The following is a 24,458-nucleotide window of genomic DNA, read 5'->3' on the forward strand; positions in this document are numbered from 1 at the left end:
GAAGCATCTTGTCAACCAGCTCTGCAGCTGCCAAGAAAATTCCAAGCGATTTCTTTTAGCCACACTAGCAGATCTTCGAAACGTTTGTCATTGATAACGTATTTGATTTGTGGAACAAAAAAAACTCTTTTTCTTAATCTTGGCATTAGTCAATCATGGAAACATCTGTCCCGTTTATGGTGTTGCCAGTTCCTTTTAATGCAATAAGACAAAATCTTTAGTATGGCCATTCACAAATTGAACAACAGTACTTACAGTATATCTGAGCTGCATTCCTAGCATAAGTGCCACTACTTTTAGATCTCCACAGATTTTCCGGTTGCACTTGTGCTTCATATGTATTTTTATATTTTGAGAAGATTGCAAAGATGAAACGGGATGTGATGGGAAAATGTAAAGGTGATTTTTATGATAAGCAGGCCAATATCCACAAAATTCCGCCAAAAAGTGTTCAGGGAGCAAAATCTTTGCTGTCCTGTGTAATGAAACAGTAATCTTTCATTACTTTTAATATATTCAATAATGATGCATTTTTCTCTGGGCAGAAGGTTACATCCAGATTTATTTCAAGGGGTGGTTTCTGGGCCTAGGGTGGTCACCACTTTGTGGTGTCCTTTTAAGCACATCCTTAACTTAATTACTATAGATCTGCTTAATCTGCATGTGGCTGACTTTGGGAAAATCTCCCTTATTGGTGCAATATTTAAAGAGGGATAATGCTATTTGCTTTAGAGCAGGAGCAGGAGACAGCATGGTAATATACAAGTGGCATAGTCCCCACATGGTCAGTATAGTAAATTAATGCAAATTCAAACTTTCAGTTTCTTTTTGCCAGCCTTGCATCAAATATACTTAATAGATATAATCTGAAATTACAAATTCTCTATAATGAATTTAGTATTCAAAAGATCTAAAATTTGAAACCAGCATATCCTGTAATCACTTTATTAAATCCCCCTAACACTCAAGCAGTAAACAAAAAATAATTGAAAGAAGTGCTTTTCATCTATATGAATTACATATTTCATTCAAACTAAATTGCTTATTTACACCATGTCTATAATCCTTCATAAGATTAATTGATGTAAGTCACAGCCTCACAACTTGCTAACATAATTAGAAAAGTTGAAAAAGAAATTTGAAGTGACATGCGTTTTTCAGTCAGTTTTGAAAACTGTGAATATTTGCTGTTACGTGTGTGTGTTAATCATATCTTTTTTTTTAATTTTATTGATTTTATTGTAATCACTCCATACAAATAGATCAATTTTTACAAAAAATAGGATTGAAAACTATCTTTTTTGTAAATTTCAAAAATCTAAAATGGTTATATGACTCACACAGCATTTGCTTTTTAGCATTATTTAACGTTTCACATAGCTATATAAACACAGTATATCTCTATAAACATTATTTACAGAAATGATCGGGATTGGCATTTTCTGTCTTTTATTTTCTTTTTTTTTTGTTTTTGTGCGTTCATTGGTTCCAATACATTGGAGCCTCATGAACCATCACATCAACATGGAAAAATAATGATTTCTGCCATTGGAGTTAATATCTTCAAATGCATCTGGGAACACTTACAATGGATATGCCACAAAAGCCAACCAATTAATCAAAATAAGGAAGTACCAGAGCAGAAACCTCAATTTGTTTGGGATTGCATGTCACGATGAGTTCAAGCTTTGCATGTTGGTGTTATTAATTTGTGTGTACAGTGAAATCATTTATTTTATGAATTTAGTGAAAAAGGTCTTCATTCCTTAGCAAAATATTTATGCATATATATATTTTTAATTTCTGAAAAAAAAGCTTGCAAACTGAGTCATTAACAGTGCATAGACACCATTTTAGAAGTACCATTCTCTAACCAGGCGCATCATTGGAGTCCAAAAAGAAAGCTGACTTTGAAAATTGCATCCATCTATCCTTGTTTTTTACTTCTTCATTTCCACTGCAGCATTATTGGGAGCCACAGCCTTTCCAGATGGTATTGAGTGGAAGTACACAATTATACATCCATCTACTCACAGCAGGTTTAAAGTAGCCACTTAACTTAGTAGAAATATTTTTGGAGTAGAAAAGAAAATAAGAGCACATAGAAAAAGAATAATAAACTTTGTGCATATAAGAACACAGATATGTTACATATAACAGCATGTAGAAGGCAGGGAATTAAGCATTAAAGTGGGCCACTGTGTCATACCATTGTACAGTATTTTATTATTACATTGCCGCTCGTCACTTTATTAAATTAGAATAACTTAAGCTGGTCCCAGCAATACTGGACACAAAGCAAGAAATAACTGCAATACTCCATTAAAATATGGAGTTTTGAACCTCGGTTCACGAACATCTCTGAACACGTACAAATCGGGTTACGACCAAAAAGTTCACCAAACTTTTGCATCTGCTCACGACCACACACTCGGTATACGAACAAGCCAGTTTCCCTTTCGGTTTGTGCGCGCCGATGATTTCCGCAAGTGTTCAGTCTCTACCTGTGCATTCCCTGTGCAGTGAGCAAGAGAGAGCATGAGAGAGCGAGTGAGAGAGATAGAGCACTAGAGAGAGCGCGCGTGAGAGAGAGGGACACAGACAGACAGACACACACACGCGAGAGAGACACACACACACACACACACACGTGCGCTAGAGAGAGAGCGAGCAAGAGAGAGAGGGCTGGCCGCATAAGGCCGGGTTTATACTTCACGCAACGCGACGCATGCTGCAGCGGACGCTCCTGCTACGCAAGTGTTGTAGTGTTTATACTTGCGCGCATACTTTACGTAAATCTGGAGGAATCCGCCAGGTGGCAGTGCGAGATATTATCACGGTGAGAACATGTTCGGCTTCTCTGTGTTGTGAATTGCCTAGAACACCCATTAAATTACGATGACACCTTACCGCAATATCTCTGAAAAGGATATTTATTTTTTAAATCCAGGGATGTGTCCATTCCAGCAAGCATTGGGCACGAGTGAGAAACAATCCCTGGACGAGGCCTCAGCTCATCACAAGGTGAATACAAGCACACACATACACTAGCGTCATTTTAGCGGCACCAAATCCCCAAATCTGCATATCTTTGGAAGGAAACTGGAGCACACTGAGGAAACCCTGCAGGAAAACATGTAAACTCCAGGCAGGGAATATCAGCGACGTGACTACCTGGAAGACAGCAGTGCTAATGCTCCGCCACTGTGTCACCCCCATGTGTGTAATTATTTACAGTATTCATTATTTAAACGAAATTACCGATTTATCTGTAAAATGTAATATACATACTTTAATGCTTTTCATCATGAAAGTGATATCAAGTATAAATCTAAGGATTCTAAAAGTGCAGAGAGTTGGAATATCATACATTTAATGTGCTCAGTGTGGCGATCTATTGCTGGCGATCTGCTGCTGTCAGGATCAGAGGAAGCCCCAGAAAAAAAGACAGCACAGAAGACGGTATGTGAGACTTTTAAAATGTATTGTGTCATTACGATCGGGAATATGCGACGCTTGAATATAAAAGCACCACGAATACATCTATATGTCGGCATTTTGCTTCACCACATCGAACCATTTATCAAACATTGAAGCACGCACACCGATCTCGTAGGATCCGCAAAGCGGCTTTCTGACACATGTAGATAGTAAACAGAGACTCTGACGTCACATTTCAACTTTTAGCACACTACGCCCCCCCAACTTTTTGCTGGTACTGCAACTTGCGCACGTGTGCGTTAATTTCTGAGGACCTGCTCAGAGGACGCATCAAATGAATGCTGAGAACGCGTGGCAGCCATGATGCAGGCGCGTACGCATTCTGAGCGTGAAATTTAAACGAGCCCTAAGGCTGACAAGGCAGTTGAGGAATGCACCGGGCTTTTAAAGAGACTGATTCGAGCATTGTTTTAACCTCGTTGTATTTAATGAAGACTTCTTTCTATTGGATTTTAACCTCCACTTCACTTCTGTTTACAGCGATCGGTTCGTAGCGTGCATTGTTGCAATGTTACTTTTCTTGGTTGTTTATGAAATTACGGATTTTTCAAATGTTCATTTTTTTCCCTGTGCTTAAAACTCATTAAAAAAAGTGTTTTTAGCGAGCGGTTCGTAGCGCTATAGCGCGAACTCTTGCAATGTTAGTTTTCTCTGTTGTTCAAGGTTTTCTCAGTGTTATTCAATGTTTTTACATTTAGTTTACTATTATGCTGTGTATTCTGTGGTATAATTAAATATATTTGTGATTAAAAATCTTTAAAAAAATATATTTACATACAGTTTGTGCGGTCTGGAACAGATTAATTGTATTTACATACAATCCTATGGGGGAAATTACTTCGGGTTACGACCAAATCAGTTTACAACCAGAGTTTTGGAACAAATTAAGGTCGTGACCCGAGGTTCCACTGTAAACTGTATATCTTTGAGATGTTGGAAGAAACTAAAGGCAACTTCACACAGAGACACTGCTTCTGTTTAGTTATTTTTTAGCATTTTGTTGTTCTGGAAATAAGAAGGCACCTTGTGATAGAACACCTTTAAAAAGCCAATATATGAAATAATTCTTGAATTATTAATCTTTCTGACTATCTCTGAAATTCATCTTCACCAGAATCTTATTAGCATAATATTGGAAATCAATATTATGAAACAATTAACAATTAGGTAGTGACCAAAAAGGTGAAAATGTGTATTAGATGTGTGCCAACTACAGTGGCTCAAATATATACATATATACAGTATATATATATATATATATATATATATATATATATATATATATATATATATATACCTTCTTGTAAGTGTTCAGATTTTATTGTTAGACAATATGTGGTGTGGTATAGTGGGTCCGCAGCTCCGAATGAGGGGCCAGTTTTAAATAATCCATTTGTCCGTGTCAGTCTCCATGGGCACGCACATGCTGCCGCAGGGAGTTGATGACATAATTGAGGGTGTGATTGTTCTCAATTGTTTAATTGGCTTCCTGTGTTGCATGATTGAGCCGCTGCACCCACTGAGCCATACAAGTATGGACCGTCACAGGAGAGGACAGGAAAGAAAAGGAAAAAGAACAAAAGAGAAGCAGAGAGCAAGAACAGCATTGGGGAAAAGCAAGTAGATGAGCCAGCCAAATGAAAGAGAGAGGTCAGCATGGTCAGGGGTCCCATGTGGAACGACAGAGTGACGCTCCAGGGACAGATCGCACCCACTGACTATGGAGGAGTGGGTTCGATTGAGGTGGAGTCCTCCCTAGGGATCTGAGGGATGACTGCATGTGCGAGAAGGAAGATGGGAGGGCAACCGACCCCAAGTGGTCTGGGGTTGGTAGTGTGAGGACCGCGGCGGCTAAAGTCTCTCCAGTTGAGCAAGCCTTGTGTGAGCTGGAGAGACTGGGAAGGAGCTGTGCTTGGCTGGTGTGGCCCCAATGACGGCTGCATGCTTTTTACTTCTCGTTTTTAACCTGGTTTTAAACAGTAGGATTTTTCACTGTTTTTTATGGATTCATTTATTGGAACATTTTGGAGCACTGCACTTTAGTTGGGCACTGTTTTGATTTGTATTTTTATTTAATAAAAACACTTGTACCTTTTGCACTATCCCTTGCTCAGTTTGATTTGTTCCCATTTGCCAAGCTCATCCGGTTACATTATAGACGATGTTGGGTTGGAGAGGCTCCCACAAGTAAGGTGGAAGCATGGATCAAGACCCACATCGTCACATGTGGATTTAATTTGACTTTATTTTGAGACTGATTGACAGAAAAAGTCTCAAGTCTCTCCAACCCCTTTAATATGACACATTCAGATCATTACTAGTGAAGCCAATTGGTTTTTAAAGTCTTATCATTAGTTCAATGTGATCAGTCAGTAGTCAAAGGGTTTTGCTTGATTGTAAAAATGCACCAGATCATGGCCTAACACTTACACAATGAAGACAAAAGAACACTCCAAGCAACTCTGTGAAAAGACAGTTGAAATTCTCTTGTCACGGGATGGAAACAAGAAAATTTCCAAGTTACTGAATATCTCTTGTAGTCCAGTTAAATCAGTCCTTAGGAAAGGAAATAGTATACTTCAGATGTAAACCTGCCTAGATCAGGCTGTCCACAAAAACTGAGAGATCATGCAAGAAGAAGCCTAGTGAGACAGGCCACCAAGAAACCTGTGATAACTCTGAATAGTTACAGGCTTCGGAGGCTGTGATTCAACTGACTGTATATACATCATCTGTTGCCCGATATGCACCAGTTGCAGATTTATGAGACAGCAGGAAAGAGAATGATGTTAAAAAACTGCATGACATTCCTAGCTAGAGTATGCTAGAAAGCACATTAAAAAGAAGGTTCTGTGGTCTAACAAAACCAAAATTGAGCTTTTTGCCCATCAGATTAAATGACCTGTTTGGCATAAGACACATACTGCACATTATCAAAAACATGCCATCTCCACCATGAAGCATCTCCATCCTCTTTGCATCAGAACCCTTGTGAGATTAGAGGGTAAAATGAATGCAACATACTGTAATACAGGGAAATCCTTGAGGAAATCATGGTCTGAAAGAAATCTGCAACTTGGGTAAAAAATTAGTTTTTCCAAGAAGACAACAAACCCAAGCTGAAAGCCAAATTTACACAGGAATTGCGTAAAAACAATAATGTAAATGTCCTAGAATGGCTGGGTCGGAGTCTAGGTTTCAATCCAATTGAGAATGTGTGTTGTGGCAGACAACTTGGGACCTTCCTCGACCAGGACGCCCCTGTGACAGAAGGGGTAGAGGACATATTTACGATAATACCTCCCCCGGGACACAAGTGGAAGACGCACTTGGGTTATGTCGGGGCCATGGGTTTGGAGCTTGGAAGTTCAACCCTGCTGGGACCCTTGGTCATTGCCAGGGGGTGCCTGAACACTTGCGGAGCCCTGGACAGGAGCACTTCCGTCACACTCGCAAGTGTTGCCAGAAGCTAATCCAAGAGCACCTGGAGCACTTCCGAGTGTGGTATAAAGGATGGCGCCTCACTCCATTAGAGGAGCCTGAGTCGGGAGGAGGAGGACAAAGCTTGCAAGGAGAGGAATGGAGGCGACACAAGAAAGGAAAGGCAGAGAGAAAGAGAAGCGAAAGAAAGAAGGGAATGAGCATTAATCTGTGGATGATTTGTGCACTGTGTGTTGTGTAAAAGAAAAAGGAAGAGAAATAAAAGTGTGTGTACTTAGGACTTGTGTTACTGTGCCTCTCTGTGCCGGGGCCAACTTCTACAGTGTATGGACTTGAAAGATGCTGTTCACCGTCAATCACCATAAAACCTGACAAAGCTTGAGCAGTTTACAATGACAGATAGCAAAAAATGGTAGTGTCAATGCTATCATGGTGGCTGAAGGTGCATCTGCTAACTACTGACTTAAAAGGGATGAATACTTACGTAATCAATTATTTTGTGTTTATGTAATATACACTTCTTTTCAGATATCTATTTCAGCTTTAGCATTAAGGAGTCCTTTTTTGTTGATCAGGGTTAGAAAAGTCCACGTAAAACCACTGTGATTTAATGTATAAGAATAAATTGTCAAAACTTCCAAAGAGTGAGTACTTGTAAGCACTGTATTTATTTCAATATATTTATTTGGATAATGGAGCTGAAGTGCATTGGTCAGAAGTGCAAGTAAGAATTTTACTATACTCAGTCTGTGCATGTGACCTTAACTAATACTACTAAAACTAACAGTATGTGCAAATTTTACACATTACATTGACTGGACTGGGACTCAAACAAAGTTCTGTAGAGATAGCAGCAATCACCACTGCCACCAAGCTAATTAATTTTAGAGCTTACTTTCATCGCAGAAAGAGTAAATGAAAGCTGAAAAACCATTTCATTATCCCAGTGTCATATATATATATATATATATATATATATATATATATATATATATATATATATATATATATATTTATCAATGTCCTCAGACCGCACATGTGTAACTCTTCCAAAATGATTACAGGCTTCATTCTGCAGCATTCACACAGATGTGACAAATCATCATTCATTATGTAAATTCTATGTTTCCACTAAATGTAGATTGGATTTCACTTTCTTGTTATGGAGACATAGCTCAGGTTATTTCAGAAACCTGGACTCTGGGCACTGTTGACGTCTGCAGGGTTTCCCCTTGTCTACATAGATATACCGAGGGTATCACAAAAATATGTGAATATGAGAGCATGTTCTATGATGAAGTGGCATCTTGCACAAATCTGCTGGGATAGGGTCTAGTTCTCCATGAACATGTAATGGATTAACAAGCTTATTTAAATGGATGGGTGGTATGAGAGTTGAGTGGTCTGAATTACACTTGCAATGGGTGTTGTGAAAGGTTTTGGAACACTGAAAACCAGATGGCAAAAATAGGATTAATTCTGTAAGTCATGACTCCCTGCAGCTATCATTACCAATCTCTTGGGTTTAAACCTGCACTCCTTCACTGCCAACGAGGGGAGTTCTCATTTCCTTATTAATTGGTATGTGGAGACTAACTTGGCATACTTTTTAGAGATGGTTTCTGCCTTGCATCTGGTACTGCTAGTTTAAGGCAAACCTGAACTGCGAAAAGCAGGTTCAGAAAAGCAAGAGGTGCTTTCTGAACTAACAACTAGAGAAACTGTTATCTTTAGAAGACTATTAAAAATTAAGCTACTGGGTGGTCAGATGTCTATCTTAATTACTTTAAAAGCGTATGTGTCCCATATACTGTATAGTGCACTTTGATAAAATGTCTATTAATGTGTGTGAGTTAAAATTTGAGTAAAATAAATTAGCCTGAGCCATCTTGGCAAACATTGTAAATAATTATTTCATTCAGATAAGCTCTTTTACAGTGTCTTACAGAGGACATATGGAGTAATTAAGAACAACTGAAAGCATTTTATTAGCATATGGCTAGAAATCTGGAACATTGACCACTGAACTTGATGATGAAATATTCAATTCGATATCGAAACGAAAAAAGAAACAGTATAAATAAATACAAATCTCAAGGTTTTTAATAGTAATTACAATGATGAGAAAAATATACATTTTTACAGTTCACTCTTTTGCCTGATACTGATTTTAAAATTGAACTGTTATTTTACACCATCACAAAAATATAAAAGCAATTAAGCAACAAGTTAAATGTATAATGATACTGGGAATGTGGAGATTACTAGGAATAGGCAGAAGGAAAAATGCCAGCATCCTTTTAACTGTTACTAATCAGTTATTAGACTAATTGAAACCATCCTACCATTTACGTTGGGCCATCTGTTTTCCAAACAGTCAGAAGGCATTGAAATCTACACAATAGGTATTATCTGCATTTCCGTTCTTTCGTATTTCTCTCTTTCTATCTCTAAATTCTGACCACCTGACCATTTTGTTATAATTTATCACTCCCATAGAAAGATGCAAGGTCTACACTTAGCTTCGCTTAATGAAATATTTTAGGGTTTATTATCAACTATTTACTGAGTCCTAACAAGACCAAGCATATCAGCATCAAGTGCTTTGATTGCAGTACCGTGCACACACTCAAGTCAAACCTACAGTACAAAGATAGGTATTTGTTGTTAGTCCTGTTCAAGAATGAACAAATATGCAGTCAGTAAGAAAACAGTAAAAGGTATACATATACAGCAGAATCAAATTTAATGTTGTGACCAGTTTAATCTACTTATAATTAGCAGCTCAGCAATTAAAATACAAAAGACCTGAAAGATATGATCTTCATCCTGCACCAACAATGTAGCAAAAAATAAACAAAAACATACAACCATAATTTAACATAACAATTTCCATTTTATTTTTGACATTTAAAATAACAAACAAATATCATGTATTGAGCCTGATTTAAAATATATTTTACAGACAGGGAAATGAATGTTTTACAGGAAGTTCAAATTAATAGTCAAAACCTGGAAGGGGTTATTTACCCAAATCAAATGTAAACTAATAAACTAAAGTCAAAATCTAACAAGTCCAAATCAAACAAAACCCCAAAGATATTTATTTTTAACTGTGAAAGGCACTATATATTCGTCCAACCCGACACAGACTGACAACGGAGGCACGTTAAAATCAACAAAAATGCTTTTATTTTCTTCAGCTGAGGTCCACATCTTCCCCATGTCCCTCAGCCCTAACACAATCCCAAAGCACATCAAATACAGTAAACAAAAGTAAAGCACCACAACACAAAGTAAAGCACACTCTTCTTCCTCCACCACTCCTCTCAGGCTCTGGCCCTCGAGTGGTGGCTGCTGGCTCCTTTTATTAGGTGCCTGGAAGTGCTCCAGGTGATTGATTGCTGAGTTCCGGCTGCAGCATCCCCTGGCGGCGCCTGCGGAACCCAACAGGGCTGCACCAAACCCCAACTCCCATGAAGCCCTATGGGAGTCCGAGGCACTGCTGCAACCCAGAGAGGCTGCCATCTAGTGTCCGGGGGAGGTATTGGGTGTCCCATGATTGCTCCCCCGGACTATGTGCTGAAGGGGCGTCCCGGTCCGCCACATTAATGTAATGCTCCTAGAAAGTGTTAAGAGACCTGTAGTGTATTTAAAGATTATTGTGAGAATCACAAGACCCGGAGATGCTTCTTTAGACAAAGTCATAGTTATGAATAACAAAAGGTCAAAACTAGAACATCAAAATCAAACAAGCAACCAAGAATTCAAAGTAAAAAATATAAAACAAACCCGGCACTAGAGCCTCCTTGAAAAATAATCTAACAACACTAATAAGAATGGAAAATTACATAATAGGGCGTGGGATAACACACAGTATGTACTTATAAAGTGATGATTGGGGGTACATGATGCATCCTGACCACATCACAAAAACAAACAAATTAAGTCAAAACAAAAAAATATTATATTATTTTATTGTGGCAGCGCATTGTCATGAACAGTGTGAGTATCAACAGGGTCATTACTGTTAATAACATGGTTGGGCATTAATAACATACAGTACAAAGTGGTGGCACCCATAAAATACTACCAAAATGGAAGTACAAAGTATTAAGTGACACAACAGATAAAAATATTAGCACAAATAATAATAATATTTCAAATATTAAAAAAAATCTTGAGTACCACTAAGTGATGTTGACACGGAGGGGAAGGAAAGTGTCCAAGAAAAAACAAATTGAGCTATGAAGGACCAGGAGGTGAATGGCACAATCGGAGCAGGTAAACAATTTTTCCTTGGAGACGGTTTAGGTCAGCAATACTAGAAAGACCGAAACAACCAATTGTGAAAACTGAAGTCTTGAATAGCGTTTCAAAAAGGCTCTGGCTATTATTAGAAATCCTTAGCCCTATCTGCAATAAATTGGGAGAAAATAGATTTGAGATATTATCCAAATGTCAGAAGTTGTATGTTGACAGCTTAAATAGGGGTGGTACGAGGATGTCAAGTCATGCACATGGGACCTGTAACGGACATCATTTCCACAAGAAATATGATTATGACCATGAGAAACAAGTACAAGAGAGTGCCTTGCATGAGAAACATCTATCCATCCATCCATTTTCCAACCCGCTGAATCCGAACACAGGGTCACGGGGGTCTGCTGGAGCCAATCCCAGCCAACACAGGGCACAAGGCAGGAACAAACCCCGAGCAGGGTGCCAACCCACCGCAGGCATGAGAAACAACAGATGCAAAATATATACTGTAAAATATTGGCTTACTTAGTGAAATCTGTTCCTGTTTCTGAAATTCTCAAACATTAATTTCTAATTTATTAGTTAAATGCAATTCTAAATACTTTGCATTAAATTACACTAAGACTTGGCATTAACCATTGACAAGTACATTTAAACCAAACCAGATGTTAATGAGACACAAATGCATTTTTTGGCATGAAATTAAACAACATATTAAGGTTTACATAAGTGTCAGACACAAACATTTGTTCAATATTACTTTTTGTAGTTACTTTAACGTGGAAAGCAGCAGATTCTTTTTCTGTTCAGGTTTTAAAAGCAGTTTAATTATTTTAGACCATAATGTGTTCTTTGTACATTGTGCTTACAATCATCCAGTGTTTGGTACAAGATTATTACATTTGGCTATCTTGATAATACATGCATGTAGTACATATGGCAACATCTTGGGAACATTTCTGCTCTACACAGGAAGAAATGGCATTTCAGGTTACTTGTACCATAGTTTTGATGTCTGCTGTCACCACAGATATTGCGCATTTACAGTATTACACTGATTGCTTGAACTCTGGAAAAGCTTTTTCATTTTCCTTGCTAAAGAGCAATTTATTTTTGATGAGTGCATTTCAGATCTGGTTTCAAAATTATAAAGTAAGAGGCTTTTATTAACTTGATACATAAATAAAAAATGAAATGTTGCAAGCAATGATGAGAGTAGATCAGGTGGATTGGCATTCATTTCCAACCCACTTGTTCAGCTTAGTGTTTTTGGGTTTCTGAAAATATAAATAGTTAATCATAAGAGCGCAATTTAGAATGCATAACTCTATTTCACTGATAAATGTTTTGAATTCAGCTTGTTATCAGCGCACAGTTCAAAAGCCAGCTTCTGTGATGGCTTGGGGGTGCATTAGTACCTATGGACTGGGAAGCTTGAACATCTGGGAAGACACTATTAATGCTGAATGATATACACAAGTTTTAGAGTGACAGATGCTGCCATCCAGATGATGGCTTCATCAGGGAGGGTCTTACTTATTGCAGAAAGACAATGCCAAACTGCATTCTGCATCTATTACAACAGCATGGCTCCACAGTAAAAGAGTCTGGGTGCTGAGCTGTTTAACCACTGAAAATATTGGCTGGCTTATGAAATGAATAATCGGGAGTGGTCTCCCCTAGACTTTCTCGTATACTCAGATATGGGGATGCATATTTGAGGAGTAAACCGCAAGACAATGATTGTATTTTTTTATTATGTACATTAAAGAACCATCAACAACAAATCAAATCAAATTAATAATATATTGAACAATTATTATAAAAGTAAAGTTGAATAAATCGAACTCTAAATCGGTAAACTACCACTTCTGGTTAACGGAAATAGCCCAAAACGTGATAGAATTTTACGTTTTATACATAATACTTGTATGCAAAATTTGGTTGATCAATGTGAAAGCGTACTCAAGTTATTGTGTTTACACACACACGCACACAAACACAGACACACAGACATAATTCCAAAAAATGGTGTTTTCGGTCTTGGGGAGGGTTAAAACATTGAGATTCATCAAAATCATGACCTCAAATCTTTGGACGATTACAATACCTTCCCTAAACTTCATATATGAGAAAGTAAAAAGAACAGCTGAAACCCTATGTGATGACAAGAATTGCACAATATTTCACTTCTAAACTAAAGCAATTGGTCTCCTCAGTTTTCAAACATTTACAGAGTGTTGTTAAAAGAAGATTTGATGCAACAAGTGATTAACATGCCTCTCTCCCCATTTTTTTGAAATGTGTTGCTGGCATCAATTTAAAAATGAGCATATATTTTCAGAAAACAATACAATTTCTCAGTTTCAACATTTGATTCATTGTTTTAATACTATTTGTCATTTAAATATAGGGTTTATATGTTTTGTAACTTTTCCCATTCTGTTTTTATTTACATTTTACTCAGCATCCCAACATTTTTAGAAATGAAGTTGTATAAATAAATTAGTGAAATCAACAAAAAAATTCATTTAAATAATCTTTAATTCAGTCTCTTATAGTACTAATCACTGAGATGAATGTGATTAAATGTCACGATCTTTATCAGTTGACCTCCCTTGATTGCTGCTCTGAAAGAAAACAGCTATTGCCTTTCACTGACATTGAACTGAGAGCAATTCAAAAACAGAAAAAAGTAAATGGCAAAGAAAAGCAACAAGAAATGAATGCCTCAGTATCTCTCTCTCTAAATTCAGACTAAAACCAAGAAAGCCTAAAGATATCCAAACAGCTGTTCTTTATTAGTAGTTAATTTCAGATTATTCTCATATAACATTTTTGAATGACAGGCTTGGAAAGCTTAGAATGATTTACCAATAAAAAAGAGCGAGAATAACAAGTACATATATACATAAGCATCTATATCTGTTTAAACAAACAGTAAAAGACCTTAGCCTACCTAAAATATAATGACCAGCTGTCAAAAGCAGAAAGGTAAACCAAACATCTTTTCAAAAACATGTCTAGGGAAAATAAATGGTGCTGGTACATGCTCTTTTAGAATAAACACACTTGTAGTTAAGCTGCCCTAGGAAAAGGACTACTCTCCTCCTTATAGGCTCCACAAAATAATGTACAGCACTTTCTGGACTCGATAATTTTATAACATAGAATGATAATTTTCTACAAAGTCTGTCACTATTTACAGCAGAACTGGCCTACAATTTAAGAATTCAGGCCTGCAGTTTGGCTGGTAGTCTAATCAGTCACCTAGAGATTTTTGACATATTTTGGAATAAAACATCTCTCCTTCAAAACATCACCCATCATCAATGTTCATTTAAACAAGCTATGCTTTTAGGTGTACATGCTGTTGCTAACCAAAGTGCCAGATAATTTAAATATTGTTAAAATTAATCTCCATCATCTAACCTTGATAAGCGGCGAGGCATAAGTAAGTCACATCTAAGTACCACGTTTTTCCTGCTTTTTTTGTGTAATCTGATGTTAAGCTCTTCTTTAGTACGTCACATCTCAGAAAACAATTATTATTCATTATCAACAGACGTGCAGATGTTGATAATCTATCTTAAAGTGACTTCCGGTGGTGGAGCAGAAGTGATATCATGGTTTGCCTGCTTGTTCTTTCTCAATTCTAAGGTGCAGGAAGGTATTGACTGTTTTTCACCCTATACATACTGTAGTAATAAGGCACTATATAGGTGCCTGACCCGACACAGATGGACACGGAGGCACGTATAAAAACCAAGAAATCTTTTATTTTCTTCAGCTGGAGGACACGTCTTCCCTGTGTCCCCCAGCCACGACACAGTCCCAAACTAATGCAAACACCAAATGCTCTCTCTCTGTACCACCACTCCTCCCAGGCAACCTTGTCCTCATCCAGCCGACTCTGGCCACTGAGTGGTGGTTGCTGGCTCCTTTTATTGGATACCCAGAAGTGCTCCAGGTGCTTGATTGCCGACATCCGGCTGCACGTCCGGGTGTGGCGAAACCAGTGCCCAAAAGCTGGTGCAGCACCCCCTGGTGGCGCCTGTGGCACCCAACAGGGATGCACAGAACTCCAACCCCCATGAAGCCCTGGGGGTGTCCGAGGCACCGCTTCAACCCAGGGAGGCTGCCATCTAGCGTCCAGGGGGAAATACTGGGTTTCCCATCTTTGCCCCCCTGGTACATATGTTGCAGGGGCATCTCGGCCAGGCATGGGCCCCAGCCATCCGTCACAATACACAGTATATATATATCATATCATATCATATATATATATACACTCACTCACACACATAATTATGCATGCAAAAAAGTACATAACAGCATGCACTGCTAGCGCGTTGCCACACCCACCACACGCCAAACCACCTGGATTGGGACCTGAGTGCCAATCCTGCCACCAACCTCCAAGTTCTCTTAGTAAATTGGAGGACCTGCTTGGAGGGCCGGATGCAGATTAACGTTATACCCAGAATGGAGCAATTGCTGGCTGATGTCCTTCCTCAAGGGTCCAACAGAATAGAGTCACTTCTGCCATTTATGGAATTTGAACCCGGCAACCTTCTGATTACTGGCGTAGATCCCTAGCTCTGTGTACTTTGACAGAGTAAGACTTAAAATAAAAGTCATAAGGACATGAACATGTTGGGTGTCTTGAAAGGAGTTTGACTTGTTAGATTTACTGAACCCACACAATCAGGATGCAGTGCAGCTTTGAATAATTTGGCCAGAAGATGTGGGAAGAGAGAAAAATTTCTGTTACTCTTTTGGATTAGTTTCTTCTGAAATAAGAGGAGAAGAAGAATGCGTGAACAGGGACTATACGTTGATGGGGGGATAACCAGTGGCCAGGGTACAAAAAAAGAACAGTAAAAATAAAGTTTGATATATTATGTCATTTAGTTGCCCTTCCTATATCTCCCAAATGCCCACCCCAAGATAACATCCTTGAAATGCCAATGGCAAGTAAGTGGCTATGTCACACCCAATTCCTTCTCCTGTATATCCTTGAAAATCGGTCCCTAAAAGGGGACAATATACTCCTACATTTCACACTCCTGTCTGTTGCTTACACACTGTCACTGCCTTTTGCGTAACTCTGTCTGAAGCAAAGCCAACTTTCAAATGTATTTTGACCGTCACCCTCTTCCTGCTCTTCTTCCTGTCTTTCTCAGTGCCAACTTGCTGCTTTGCTCTCTTGCTTAATGCTAGCTAAAATGCCACCACCTGCTCTACAATGGATTTAATATATTCCTTCACTTGTTTACCTTAGGATTATACTTTTGAATGTTCTTGCTGACTTGAAAGCTCCATGGCTTGAGTGAGATTTAACTGATTAATGAAGTTCACTTTTCTGTTACTTTTTTCTTATTTTCTATTTTTTGATGTATTCCTATTTTTTTAGCACAATTGAGGAACCACTTAACTTTCTATGCCACCAACCACTGTCATCGCCTTGTGCATGCACTGTAAGGCGATAACAAGACATTTAGTCATACTCACATTTTCAATGTTGTTGTTCTTGTGTAGTTCAAAATAATAGCAAAAAATGCATCTGGAGTAGAAACAAATTGCTGCATGGAGCTTAAGTGGTAACCAAAAAACCAAGTTCTTATGATCAAAGTTTGCAGATAAAATTAAACCTGCACATTGCTGTAACAAGCACCCTTTAACAACCAGGAAATATTGATCTTTGCATATGGCACACATTCAAAATGTCAGCAAAGCCTGTAGTCAGTAGGCAGAACAGCTGGCAACTGCCTAGCAGAAAAGTTTAAATGACTTAGGGCAATATACAGTACTGTAAGTATTAGTATATTAAATTGTCACTATAAAGACATAAGGCATTATACTGTAAAGCAGTACACTGAAAAGGCAATTAATGACAAAGTAAAAATTGTTAAATTTGAAAGCGGTAATACAAAAGATCTATGACCTTTTTTAAAAAGCTTGCTTATGTACATTAAAAAGCTCGAAATGTGCATTTGCATCTTTCCACACAAACATCAGCATTTATAAAAGAAAACTTGATAGGGGAACATGCATATATTTTATGGCAACTCTGACCCATACATACAAAACATTTTGGAGAAACTGGGAAATGATAACTCCCTTGATCAAGCAGGGAAATGCAGCCAAGGCAGGTAAATGATGATTCAGACTCATAACAATTCATACCTCAGAACTGTTATTATAAGGTGCACTGATGTGACAAACATATTACACCTCAAAAATGACGAATATGATGCATAGACTGTATTTTAAGAGGGTAATTCTGCGTATTTGCACTAAAGAACTTTGTTGTTTTTTTGACAGTTTATAGCAGCTACCTGTTGTCTTTTCTCAGGGAACAGGTCAGGAATATCTCAGCCAAGCATCACTCCATCATGCTCTGCTGTGCTGGAAGCCATTAATGGCCCTATGAGGCGCTACATCCAGTTTTTTGTATGGTATGAGTGTACATACGAAAAATACAACATGTTTTTGCCAACATAAAAAGGCAATCTGTAGCAGTGTCAGGTTCTTCTAACAAAATCCAAGAACTTTATAGTACTCATACTCATAAGGGCACCTAGCGAGAACAAAGCTGCTTTTGTTAAACGTAAGCAGTTACATTCCATTAATGCACAAGTCGTCCAAGATGTGATTGACAAACATCTTGTCTCTATGGCCTGGGTCAACCCCTGTTTAATTTAGGTTGAGGCAAAGTAGTTTCGACATGTGTGATGGTACTGTAAGTGGTGGCTGGCTTGCAGGTAGGTAATTGGATGGATCATTAGTGCCTTATATGGCCTGCACTATTTACTGTAACAGCAGTCATGCCATTACATGTGCCAGGTGATAGTGGCTACCCTCTCAGATGCTGGTGCCTTATACTTTTCCTAGAGCCCCAGAGTGGAGAGGAAAGACACTCTAATGTCGTGCACAACCTCAGTTGATTGCAGGTGGTGGAGTCTCGACACATCAGGAGGGAGCTACTTTCGCAGCCATTGAATTTATACAGCATAGTGATTGCATGTATGAGGTTGATTAGCATGCTTCATATAAGGATGTTTTAGGGCGGTGTTTAGTGCGTTTCCATACACAAACATACAAGTTGATTGTGATTTATAAATGGTAAATTGTATAGAAATGTGTATGCACCAAGTTTTATACATTTGATTTTTTTTTGTATGCATTTTTCTGTTTTTTTGCCGTGAGTCAAAAGTTGTGTGTGGTCTTACAAAAAACATACTACACATAATATGAAATAGTTAGTAGCTGACCAGATATCAATGAAATGAACTATTCTCAATTATTCTAAAAGCTCCTTGGTTTATCAAGTATGAAATATTCATTTTAGTGTGATTTGAACAGACCCCCATCCCATTCTTTTTCTGGGTTGTCCAATTTCTGCTTCTAAAGGATGAATAACATTTTCAATTGCTGAGAAGCTCACAATTGAGTGGGCTGATTTATCTAACCTTTGTTTGTCTTCTGACTCATTTCTTGTTGCTTAGATGATAAACACCAACTATTATTCAGTTGTGTGGTATTCAAAATGATGTAAAACATCCAATACATTAAATTCCTTTTGAGAAGGATACCAAACTACTCAACCTCTTAGAAGAACATATGAAATCTCATACTGCTTTTAGGTTGAGAGCCTTAATACTAATAACTTAGGATCCCACTGAGATGCATCTGTTAGTCAGGAAGTGAGGTACCTCAATGTAATATGATTTTATCAAATGATTGTTCTATTCTTAATCTGATTTAGAAACACTAATGACAGAGTTAGTGTCATAATCTGTCTTTCTAACTGTTCCCTGATTTCTAAAAAAAATTTACATGTTCATCTTTGGCTTCCATCTTTTGCTCCCTTATGTTTTTAACACTGTTAAAAATTACTCACATTCTCTTGCAGTGCTGCCATTTTGGAGAATGGTTACTAGAATATGAGACCTCGTTTCTGGGAAGTGGTTCTAGGAAGTTGTACATCATGATATAACCAGCATGATTTTTTAAAAAGCTGTCACCACATTCACATAGTCATACAAGATTTGGATTTGTGAAAGAAAAAACATTAAATTGTTAGCTTTTGAATTTACTGGTTATGTCAACACTTCTGGCTACACATTTTGAGCTGTTCTATGATTATTGTCTTCCAGGTTATGACCCCTGTATGAATTCTGATTTCTCTGTGCCATCTCCTGGTTCCATTTTCTCTCAAAAGTGCTATCACCTTGCACAGTCAGCACAGTTAGAAAAGAGGTACATGTAGTGCATGTAGTAGTCATTTACTACAGCATGAGAAGACCTTAACAAAAGATTTGTTAGCTTTAATTAGCTACACACAACTAATACATGCGCTAAAATGCTGTCAAGTTTTATTTTGACCTAGGATGCTCTTTCCGCAGGATCCACATAGGTGACCAACTCAACCAGAGTTACATCTTGTCTTCTGCTCTGAAAGGAACAGAGTAGGAAACTAGCAGCAAGTGTTTGTTTTAGCTAACAATTTCTTCTATTATATATCTGAAATTGTGATAACACAAGATGCAAATATTTTAACTAATTTAAATGTATGGGCACCTGAACAGACTTAAAGTAATATCCAGGGACTATCAAAATGAAAATATTTTTTATGGAGAACTATCCGCTGAGAAGCATAAATATCTGGTTTAGTTATAATGACAGCAGTTTATAAAGAGATCTCAAAAGAGAAAGGTGATATAATACAGCAAAGGAGTAATGATGGCACAGGAAAGCAGTTTGTTTGCCCTTAAGCTTAGGGGTTGACCATAACTTAGGATAAGCATTGGTCATATAAGCCTTACTGTTTGTGATATTTAGAATTGCAAATCTTAACTTTGATCATTCTGGCTTTCTTTAAAAATAATGCCATTTTTTTTGGAAGTGTACCAATATAAATAGACTGTTAATGTCTAGACTGATACTACTGTAGACTTATGATTACTGTTTAAGAGGTGTACATATCCTATGTTTCAAGAACAGTGTGTTCAATCTACTATTTAATAAAATGCTACTGTGTGTGTGTGTGTGTGTGTGTGTATGTGCGTGTGTGTGTGTGTGTGTGTGTGTGTGTGTGTGTGTGTGTGTGTGTGCGCGCGTGTGGGTGGGTGTGTAAGTGTGTGTGTGTGTGTTGTCCCCCCGAACAATCTGATTGGTCAGTTTGGCTTTGGTGGCTCAGCAGTAGGAATGATGACATGATACTTTAGGTGTGTGAAGTTCAATTCCTGATTGTAGCATTTAAATTTTATTATTTTACAAAGAGGAGTCAAAATGGAGCATTTCAATGACAACAAAGCAAATAACTTGCCAAGGCTAATACTAATGAGGTGCAGCCTGAATTGGAAGTATGCAGAAGAATAAGAATGATGTTTTCATAGCAGGGGCCCATCTACCATTGGTGGTTGTCAAAAAGTGGACAGACAAAGCAATGAGCCTAAAAAATTAAAAAGACTGAAGCGAGCTTTATGGGAACATGATTGACAATGTCTAGGGCAAGAGAAGTTATGACACATGAGGATAACAAGGAAAGGCATAGGAAGAATACTGAGGGTACATGCAGGACAAGAGATATAAAATATTAACTATTTTTAAATTAATTTTATTACCTGTTTATGACATGTTGCCTGTGACTTATTAAGTTGTACGTATTCTAAGTAAATCTCTCCTCATACAATGCTTTAAAAGTTCTATTAAGATATTTATATTTAAAAATTTTAAATGTGAGAAATGAAGTATATAATCATACAATATTTAAATGAACAGAATCAACAACTTTGCCTTAAATTTAAAACAAAAAAGGTAAAAATAATTGAAGTCTTGCAAACTGCAGATCTTTCCAGTTGATAATGTTAGAGAAAAGAAAAGAAAAAAAATCCAATTAACAATATTCCTACAGAAAACAAACATATGGGAGTCCATAGTCATTTGGAATGATCAGATAAAACTGAATGGCCTCTGATTCTTTGTTGTTTTACAATATTGTAACGTACAAGCTGTAGTGTAATAATGTGATTATCTGGCATTGTGTTTGTCATTTATCCTTGGATGTTTAATGAGCAAAAAAAAAAAAAAAAAGAATCTGAACACCAGGCCGAGCAGGAGCACTGGCTGAAACATAACAAAAGCACGAAGTGAATCTTAGCTGTAAAGGGAAGATTTCTACAAGGGCCAGAAGAGACTTCAAGAAAGGCATACAGCCTGTTAAAAGTTCTTGGGAAAAGTAAACACTTATTTTTGGTTGTTGCATTAGTTCTTTTCCAGGAACTCTGAGTACCCCTTAGGTGGAAAAAAAAAGAAATGCAACACCTTTTGTTGGACTGAAATATCAACCTTCATGGATGAAATAAAAATAGCTCCTGGAAACACCATGTAGCACATCAATCTGGTTAGCTTCACAATGGAATAGGCCACTTACTAAATAAACTTACGTTTGAAGTCCATAAGAGAATTAACCAAATTCCCTCTCCTTTAGTTATCTGGTTGACTACTTAACCATTCCTCGTGCAGTTCCTAAATGTGTGTGCTACCCATTTGAAAATTAAATTCTCTGATGTTTTCCTCACCCTTACCTCACTTTCTTCTTCTATACACCTTTTCTACATGACCATCTCTGTCTTTTACTACCATCCAGGTAAGTAAAATAAATTAAAATAAATATAAACTGAATTATTTTAAATACATAACATTTTAATAATTTTCATTATATAATAAACTATTTTAATCTTTTTTCAATTATAACAAGTACATTGCTCTTATTATCTTGTAGTTCAGTTATTAAAGGGCTACAGTATCACTAACTGCTGAACCACCATGTATATATTATCAATGAGCACTTCGATGCATTTGAATTTTGGACTTTAACTGCCCTTTATGTCTTTATTATTGTTATTTCTGGTTAGCTGCAGTGTTTGGAAGTGTTGCACCTTTCTTCTCCTAATAAGTGTAATCCTTCTTCTTTATTACATATGGTGTACAGCCGTAAAGTCTCAGGGGATAGAACCTTTTTCTCAACAAATGATGGAATATATCATCTTTCTTGCACACAGATACAGCCAATCACTCTGCTCTGCACTCTGTTTAACCCAGGAACAGTTTTCCTTCCTCACTGACACCAGTAAATCAGTGGTTTGTTTCTCTTGTTGCATTGCTCTCATTTTTGGGCAAAGTTGCAGATGGTCATCCTTTTTTTTTCAAATTTGGGAACATCTAACTCATCAGACCTGGCTGAGCATACCACATGCTACTTCACTCCTTCCTCTCAAAGGGAATCTGGGCAGCTATCCTGTATAGAAATGATCCTAGCTACATCAGCTACTGCTTAAGCAAAACATCCACTAATGAAGCAATGAGTAATCACCACTGTCAAATAGGTTTATCACCAATTTCTGATGTTTTCTTTCTTCATACAGTTGTTCCCAATTTTTAGAAGGACCTTTTTCTAGGCAGTAGTTGATCACAGCGGATATTCATTGGGGTAATGTCAGGCAAAATTTATTTGAACTACCGCCGTCAATTGATGGGTACAGTAAGGACACAAAGTGAAAATAAAAGTAAAAGAAATTCAAGCTGTGCTTTCAACCTAGAAACTGGAGGATATTAATAGCCAGGTTTGTTCTAATCATACTTTATATTGTCAAATTTCAAAGTGAACAAGGAGGCACGGTGGTATAGTAGTTACAGTTGCTGCCTCTATTGTCCTGAGTTCAAGGTAAGGCCACTGAATGACGTTCTTGTGCATATATGGGTTTTCTCAATATTCTTCCTGCTTACAAGAAATTAACTGGCAACTCTGAGTTGGAAACCAGATTTATTAAAACACGCTTGTCAAACTTTAAAGCCAGCAGATGTGTTTCTTATAAAAAAGTGAAAAGATAGGCTAATATTATGATTAAACTCAATATATCTGGTAAGCCCTTTTTCAATTAGTAGATTAACTATAGACGTTCATGTTGATTGGTTAACAAAGTGATGTGATCTCATGATACTTTTGAGGCATAATAAGAGACAGAACTGTGAAGAAACGTCTCGAGAGAATAATGTAATCAGTCATTCCCGGTGATTCCTAGTTGTAGTGCCTGATACCCTCAAAGTGACAAACGCCGACCAAAAGCAGTTGTTAAATTTGATATGGAGAAACTGTCATGAAATGTAATGATAGCTTAAACTGCGAATTCAGCACACACATTTCTGTTATCAGTTGATTTGAGTGATGTAGTGATGTAGCAGTTCTGTATCACAGCTCCAAGAGACTAGGACCAAATTCTAGTGCAATGATTCTGCTTGTGACTTTTTCATTTTTATAATTTTTTAAATTTTTTTTTTTATTAATTTTTATTGTAATCATTCCTTACAAATACATCAATTTATAACCAAACAAAATTGAAGACAAATCAAACCCCACCCCTGAGATGGAGAGCTTAGCTAAAGGAGAATTGCTTAGGGCTTTTTAATAAGACAACAATAAGCAAAAGAAAGGGAGAAAAAAAAATATTGTAAATAAGACATGGAGAAGGGAATTAAATGCGGTTATAGTTATTTCTCTTATTCTAAAATAATATTGATCAGATCCTGCCAGGTTTTGAAAAAATTTTGTACAGATCCTCTAACTGAGAATTTGATTTTTTCCAATTTCAAATAATATAAAACATCGGCTTCCCACTGACTTAAAAGAGGAGAATTAGGATTCTTCCAATTTAACAGAATAAGTCTGCGTGCCAAGAGTGTAGTGAATGCAATCACTGTTTGCTTGTCCTTCTCCATTTCAAGTCCCTCTGGAAGAACACCAAACACAGCTGTTAGTGGGTTAGGAGGGATTGTGACTCCAAGGCTGTCTGAAAGGCACTTAAAAATTTTGGTCCAAAATGATGTTAATTTGGTGCAGGCCCAGAACATGTGACCCAGTGAGGCAGGAGCTTGGTTGCAGCGTTCGCAGGTTGGATCTTGCCCTGGAAACATTTTAGACAGTTTTAAGCGAGACAGATGAGCTCGATACATAATTTTTAGTTGAATAATTCTATGCTTTGCGCATATGGAGCTCGAGTGAATTCTCTGCTTTGCTACCTTCCACTCCTTTTCTGATATTTTGATTAAGAGATCTTCTTCCCAATGTCCTCTTGGATCTTTGAAAGGTAGGGACTCTAATTGGATTTTATATAATACGGAAATGGTGTTTAATTCCTCGAAATTGAGCAGTATTTTTTCCAGCATTGTGGAGGGTGCGAGGTGGG

The sequence above is a fragment of the Erpetoichthys calabaricus genome, chromosome 4, assembly GCF_900747795.2.
Source record: "Erpetoichthys calabaricus chromosome 4, fErpCal1.3, whole genome shotgun sequence".
In the NCBI taxonomy this organism is placed as follows: Eukaryota; Metazoa; Chordata; class Cladistia; order Polypteriformes; family Polypteridae; genus Erpetoichthys; species Erpetoichthys calabaricus.